Genomic DNA, 7,896 nt, shown 5'->3' with positions numbered 1-7,896 from the left:
GACCCATGCTAGCCCACATTATACCCCACAACAGCATCTCTTCCCTTTGCTGAAGTTTCCACAATATGTCACTCTATATTAATATGCATAGCTAATTATGCTACAGATACATAGAACAGTACAGCACAGAACAGGCCCTTCGGCCCTCAAAGTTGTGCCGAGCCATGATCACCCTACTCAAACCCACGTATCCACCCTATACCCGTAACCCAACAACCCCCCTTAACCTTACTTTTTTTATTAGGGCACTACGGGCAATTTAGCATGGCCAATCCACCTAACCTGCACATCTTTGGACTGTGGGAGGAAACCGGAGCACCCGGAGGAAACCCACGCACACGGGGAGGACGTGCAGACTCCGCACAGACAGTGACCCAGCCGGGAATCGAACCTGGGACCCTGGAGCTGTGAAGCATTTATGCTAACCACCATGCTACCCTGCTGCCCTCGATGCTACCCTGCTGCCCTAAATTAGATGAATGTTATTCCACCGTCTGGCCTGGGTTTGCGAAATCTACCAACTATCCTGGCTTGAGACAATTCATACCACATAACCTGTGATTATCCCTCCTCCCCAGTCGCACCGTCTGGACCTGTAAAGACGTAATTACCTGCAAAGACTCACATTCAAAGTATCATCTTGCATCATTGGCTTCGTCTTTATATGCTGTGTTTGTGGAACTTACCTCTTCACTCGCCCGATGAAGGAGCTACACTCCAAAAGCTAGTGATTCCAAATAAACCTGTTGCACTTTAACCTGATGTTGTAAGACTTTTTACTATGAATTATATAGGCTATCCCTTGCTGGCCAGCAAGATTGTCTTCCATGGGGCCAGAGCCCCTCATTTGAGGCCCACAGACCTTTGTCCTAAAGTGGGACGAAAGAGAAAATGCTGGAAAATCTCAGCAGGTCTGGCAGCATCTGTAGGGAGAGAAAAGAGCTAACGTTTTGAAGGAGCTTTGGCGTACTAAGGTGGGACGTCTGGTCATGTGTTAGCAGTTTGGGTCATGGCATGCTCCTTCCACCGCTCTCGCTTTCCCTCTTCATTTTGCAGTCTCAAGATGCTGGGATCCTTCCCACTGACTCTGCCGCCAGCCGGTTCGGTCCAACGTGACGGTCTCCCAGGAGTTGATGCCAATGTTGCATTTCTTCGTGTTGGCTTTCGGCACATCCTTGAAGCGCTTCTTCTGTCCTCTGGTGCGTCCTCTGAGTTGAGCGAAGAAGACCTGATTTGGGAGTCTGGTATCTGACATCAAACTATATGACCAGTAGCGTGTCACCACCAGGATGTTGAGGTACCACTCGCCCAGGCCGCTGTCCGCCATGCTGCGTACAGACTGTATAATTGTGTGAACCTATGAACCTCAATTACTTTGACTGATCGCATGAGAGAAGCAAAGTTTGAACTGTATATAGGGACAGAGGAAGTAAAAACAGGAGTAGGCCATTCAGCCCTATGAGTCTTCTCCGCCATTCGATAGGACCATGGCTGATCTGTTTGTAGACTCAATTACGCTTTCCTGTCTGGCTCCCATAATCCTTGAATCCTTTGCCTATCAAGAATCTTTCTGACATATCATAGAATCTCTACAGTGCAGAACGAGGCCATTTGGCCCATTGGGTCTGCACTAGCCTGTTGAAAGACCACCGTATTTAGGCCCAAACCCCCACCCTATCCCCGTAGCCCCACCTAAGGGCAATTTATCATGGCCAATCGGCAAATCTTTGGACTATGGGAGGAAACCGGAGCACCCGGAGGAAACCCATGCAGACATGGGGCGAACGTGCAGACTCCATATGGACAGTCACCCGAGGTCGGAATCAAACCTGGGTCACTGGCGTTGTGAGGCAGCAGTGCTGACCGCCATGGCACCCCTTAGCGTTAAAAAAATGGCCAGTCTCCATTGCTTTTCGGGGAAGAAGAGTAATCCCAGAGAGGGTGAGTGAGAGAGAAAAATATTCTCCTAATTTCCAGGCGAAAAGAGAGGCCTCATTTTTAAACTGCCGCTTAGTTCTGGAGGAAACACCTTCCCTATCAAATCCCCTCAGAATCTAATAAGATTCGACAAGATCACCTCTCATTCTTCTAAACTCCAATGAGTGAAGGACCAAACTGTTCAACCTTTCTCCATTAGACGTGAAAGTATTATTCCAGAAAGTTTTGTTTTTGAAATCAAGGATTTGCATTTGTATCGCACCTTTCACAAGCTCAGGATTGTCAGAAGCACTTCACAGCCAACAATATACTCTGGAGGTGTAAACACTGTTACATTACAGTGTGGTGTTATGATTTGCATAGCTGTCTGCCATTGGTGCAGAACACCGGCTTACCATTGGCCCTGGTCGGTCATGTGCCTCTCGACCGATTGGTTGAGACCAGTCATGTGACGGCTCTCCGATTGGTCGAGAGGCTGAGTTAACCACGCCTCCATACCGAGGTATAAATAGTCAGAACGCCCGGCGGTCGTCCATTTTATTGTAAACGACTGCAGGGCTAAGTTCTAGCTTATTAAAGCCTAACTTTTGTACAGCAACTCGTCTCTCGTGCAATTGATGGCTCATCATACAGGAAACTCAAAACTGACACCAGACTCTCTGAGCAACTGCTTTATTTGGATCTTGGACGCAGGAGGAGACAGAAATGCTTGGGGGATGTTCTCAAAGCATGCCTGAAGAGGGAAAACATTCCCATCAACTCCTGGGAATCCCTGGCTTGTCACCAACCAAAATGGGGAAGGCCTTGAACACAATGAGAGACTTCATCAGAAAAAAGCAGTGGCAAAATTGAGATGTTGACAAAAGCACAGAAAGACTACATCGGACAAATTGAATTTATCGGCCTCAATACCCACCGGAGTGGAAACCAGTCATCATTAATCCCGAGGGACTGTCTAAGAAGGGAAGAATTGGAAATGCAGCAACCAGTGTGTGCACCACATGTTCCTACAATCAGCAATGTCCTTCTTGAGGCCATGTCCACAGGTATTCAGGCAAAACTGCAAAATAAACTTCAATGGCCAAATGTGTCTCCCCTGCAAGGTCCTATTTTTCATAGATTTTACAGTGCAGAAGGAGGCCATTCGGCCCATCGAGTCTGCACCGGCTCTTGGAAAGAGCACCCTACCCAAGGTCAACACCTCCACCCCATCCCCATAACCCCATAACCCAGTAACCCCACCCAACACTAAGGACAATTTAGCATGGCCAATCCACCTAACCTGCACCTCTTTGGACTGTGGGAGGAAGCCGGAGCACCCGGAGGAAACCCACGCAGACACGGGGAGGATGTGCAGACTCCGCACAGACAGTGACCCAAGCCGGAATCGAACCTGGGACCCTGGAGCTGTGAAGCGATTGTGCTATCCACAATGCTGCCATGCTGCCCTTTTTCTAAACTATATGGCCAAAGAGGTTCCAGGGGAGGACAAAGAAAAAGCTTCAAAAACATTGTGAAACTCCTTGAAGCGCGGGAGCATTGACATTAATGGCTGGGAGGAGATTGCTCTTGTTCAGAATGGCAACAACTTGTTCAGCAGGCTGGGCGCCTAGTCACATGTCAAGGCTGAGCAGCAGGGCAGGAAAGGAAAGGAAAAAAATCCAGTACCCTGGATCCCACAAGCACAGACATCCTGTCCCAAAACAATTGGCCTCTTCAGTCACATGAATGAAAGACCCAGGGCGGAACCTCATCCTTGAAACGAGGGACAACCAACAAATGACCAACTGTTTGTTATAATGTTGGCAGATGGATAAATATTGACACAGGAACTTCCGGTGATGGCGGGAGGGAGGCAGCCGCACACTGGAGGGCTCCCGCTCGGGAATAGGAATTTTTGGGTTTTAACGCCTGGTCCCAGGGGCAACGGAGGCTGAAAAAGCTGTAAGAAGGCACAGGGAGGAGAAATGTCTAAGCTTGGGGAAAAAACGGCCGTGAAAAAGGGGGTCAATGAAAGTCCACTGGTGAGTGGAAAAGTCAGCGCAGGAACTGTAAGGAAAGCGGAGGCTAGAGCACCAGGGGAGGCCGCATCGCTCACTGCTGAAGAAATGACCAAAGTGATGGTTGTGGAACTTGAAAAACAGTTCACAAAGCACACGGAAACGATAAAGAAGGAGATGGGGGGTGGTATTGAAAGTGCTGGTGGAGGAGGTGATTGCCCCGGTGAGGGCGGTGGTATCAAGCCCAGTGGCGGAGGTGCGGGAGCAAGGCGAGACACTGAAGGAAGTGGAAGAGGTATTATCGCAGCACAGTGATCAACTCACCTCGATGGGGAAGGAGTTGCGGAAGGTGACAGAGACCAACAACGGTCTGCGAGCCAAAATGGAAGACCTGGAAAACAGATCCAGGTGGCAGAATCTGAGGATCATGGGTCTGCAGGAAGGGGTGGAAGGCCCAAGGCCGACGGAGTATTTTGCCACGATGTTGGCGGAGCTATTGGGGGAGGGGGACCATCCCTCTCGATACAAACTGGATCGGGCTCATCGGTCATGGAGGCCTATACCAAAGGCGAGTGAGCCGCCAAGAGTAGTAACTGTGTGTTTCCATAGGTACAGCGTGAAGGAGAAGGTCCTATGCTGGGCAAAGCAGAAGCGGGTGGTGCAGTGGGCTGTGTAGTGATCCACTGTGTGCACCTGCATTAGGGGATGTAAGGTAGGACCTGCACTACAGGTTCGCCGGTAGCCCCTGCCGGCTAGCTCCGCTCATAAGGAGCCGTGTAAATATGCGCGTCCCCCTCCTGATCAGCCATTTCGCCAGCTGCAGCAGGAGGCCACGTATCTGACTGTAATAAAGTCACAGTTGTACCAATCTGAGTCTTTCGTGCAATTGATCATGCATCAATTTTATAGAATAGAACAGTACAGCACAGAACAGGCCCTTCGGCCCTCAATGTTGTGCCGAGCAATGATCACCCTACTCAAACCCACGTAACCCGTATACCTGTAACCCAACAATCCCCCCATTAACCTTACACTGTGGGCAATTTAGCATGGCCAATCCACCTAACCCGCACATCTTTGGACTGTGGGAGGAAACCGGAGCACCCGGAGGAATCCCACGCACACACGGGGAGGATGTGCAGACTCCACACAGACAGTGACCCAGCCGGGAATCGAATCTGGGACCCTGGAGCTGTGAAGCATTTATGCTAACCACCATGCTACCGTGAGGCCCCTGGCCCCTGGCCCCTTATTACAGTCAGATTTTTCTACATTATGGACATCAGGACCAAACCAGATTGCCTGCAGCTGGATCCGCACTCGCCAGACGCCAGAAAGGACTTTAATCACTGGCTGGCTTGTTTGAGGCCTACATCAACGCTGCGACCCCCACGCCGACGGAAGCTCAGAAGATCCAAGTTCTATACTCCAGGTTGAGCTCCAGTGTGTTCCCATTGATCCAGGATGCCCCGAGTTACGCGGAAGCAATGGCACTCCTTAAAGAGAACTATGTGCTAGGCACGTTCTCGCCACTCGTGTACAACTACCTGGTGAGTCGATCGAAGACTTCTGGCAGGCTCTTATCCCACTCGTACGGGACTGTGACTGTCAGGCCATCACGGCCACTGAACATTCCAAGCTCCTCATGCGTGACGCATTCGTGACAGGGATTGCGTCGGACCCCATCTGACAACGACTGCTGGAAGGGGCCACGCTCGACCTAGCGGAGACGAAAGCTTTAGCGCTCTCCATGACGGTCTCATCTCACAACGTCCAATCCTACCCTGCTCACCACGCAGCCCACCCCTCCTATCCCTCCTCGACCCCGCAAACGACCCCCCGGCTGGGGTCTCTCCTACTCAATATGCCTGCGCCGCCCGCCATACCACGCTGGTGGCCCCGGGGGTCGCCGCTGCTACTTCTGCGGCCAGCAAATCCTGCGGTAAGAAGGACCACTTTGCGGCGGTGTGCCAGGCCCGCGCAGTCGCCGCTATCACGCCCGCAATCGCCTTCTTCCCCCAGCCGACCACACAATGGCCGCCACCATCTTCTCCCCCCAGGTCCATGTGCGGCCCGTGGGTGCCGCCATCTTGCCCCGCCCCCGCAACATGCGCTCCATGGATGCTGCCATCTTGCCCCGCCCCCGCAACATGCGCTCCATGGATGCCGCCATCTTGCCCCGCCTCTACAATGTGCGCTGCATGGGCGCCGCCATCTTCTCCTGAACAGGTCCTCCGGACGCCGCCATCGCCGCCATTTTGTCTCCCCCACGGGACTGAAACGCTGGATCCGGGTCGCCGACACTCCCCATCTGAATCCTCGGACGCCCACCCGCAGCTTGCCTCTATGACACTGGACCAGTCCTGTCCTCACAACCTGGCCACCGCTTCGACGACAGTGGAAATCAACGGCCACGCGACCTCTTGCCTACTGGACTCCGGGACCGCCGAAAGCTTCATCCACCCGGACACGGTAAGGTGCTGCTCCCTCGCGGTCTACCCCGCCAACCAACGGATCTCCCTGGCCTCCGGATCCCAACGGATCTCCCTGGCCTCCGGATCCCACTCTGTCTCGATCAGAGGTTTCTGTGTGGTCAATCTCACTGTCCAGGGCGTAGAATTCAGCAGTTTCCGCCTCTACGTCCTCCCCAACCTCTGCGCTGCACTATTGCTGGGTCTGGATTTTCGGTGTAATCTCCAGAGCCTCACCCTCAAATTCGGTGGGCCCCTACCCCCACTCACTGTTTGCAGCCTCACGACCCTCAAGGTTAACCCCACCTCCCTCTTTGCCAATCTAACAGCGGATTGCAAGCCCGTCGCCACCAGGAGCAGACGGTACAGCGCCCAGGACAAGGCCTTCATCAGGTCCGAAGTCCAACGGCTGCTTCGGGAGGGTATCATCGAAGCCAGCAACAGCCCTTGGAGATCATGCATCATGCTGGAGCTGGTATATGCATATATGGGGGGAGGGGCTGCGGCCGTTGGAGCCTGGTAGAACAGGTTTTGGTGAATCTAGCCGGGGTGAAAAGTTGGGGGAAGGAACTGAGTTTGGGAGGAGGAGTTTATAAGAGGAAGTGGAGGGGAGGAGTCTGGGGGGATGGGGGCTGCCTACAATTCATGGGTGCCATTCACGGTACTCTTTCGGTGATTGGCATTGAATATTAGGGGGGTTGGGGGGTGGACGATATATGTCAACCATGACCAGGGGCGATTCCTGATTCCTTTTTCTTTTTTCCTCCTTGGGAGGTTTAGTTTTATTTGATGCTTATATTGTCATGCAGGGGCAGCACGGTGGTGCAGTGGGTTAGCACTGCTGCCTCATGGCACCGAGGTCCCAGGTTCGATCCCGGCTCTGGGTCACTGTCAGTGTGGAGTTTGCACATTCTCCCCGTGTTTGCGTGGGTCTCGCTCCCACAACCCAAAGATGTGCAGGGTAGGTGGATTGGCCACGCTAAATTGCCCCTTAATTGGAAAAAATGAATTGGACACTCTAAATTGATTTTTTTTAAATATTGTCATGCAGGCCATTGTTTGGGAGGTGGTGGGAGGATGGGGTCATTGTTGTTGGTAGGGGGATTGACATTGTATTCGTTACCGTTTACTGTTTGTTTGTGGGGTGTAAATTTTGAAGAAAATGTGAAAATGGAGAATAAAAATATTTTTTAAAAAATATTGACACAGGAACACCATGAAAACTGATTATGTGGCTATTATCTCATCACTATTTGTGAGATCTTATTTCCTACATTTCAGAAATTATATAATTGACTTTGGCAAAACTTTGAAAAAGCTATATCAATGCATTTTCCTTGAATCCTCTGAATAATATATGAAGATGTAATATTTCCAGGGAACAACTTGACTCCAATCAACCAAGGACCCAGGAGGAACTACAATTCCCAGCAGGCGCCGCGGGAGGCGCACATGCGCACCTAGGGGCCGACGTCACGTCCTGCCTG

The sequence above is a fragment of the Scyliorhinus canicula genome, chromosome 10, assembly GCF_902713615.1.
Source record: "Scyliorhinus canicula chromosome 10, sScyCan1.1, whole genome shotgun sequence".
NCBI lineage: Eukaryota > Metazoa > Chordata > Chondrichthyes > Carcharhiniformes > Scyliorhinidae > Scyliorhinus > Scyliorhinus canicula.
This window is presented reverse-complemented; position numbering follows the sequence as displayed.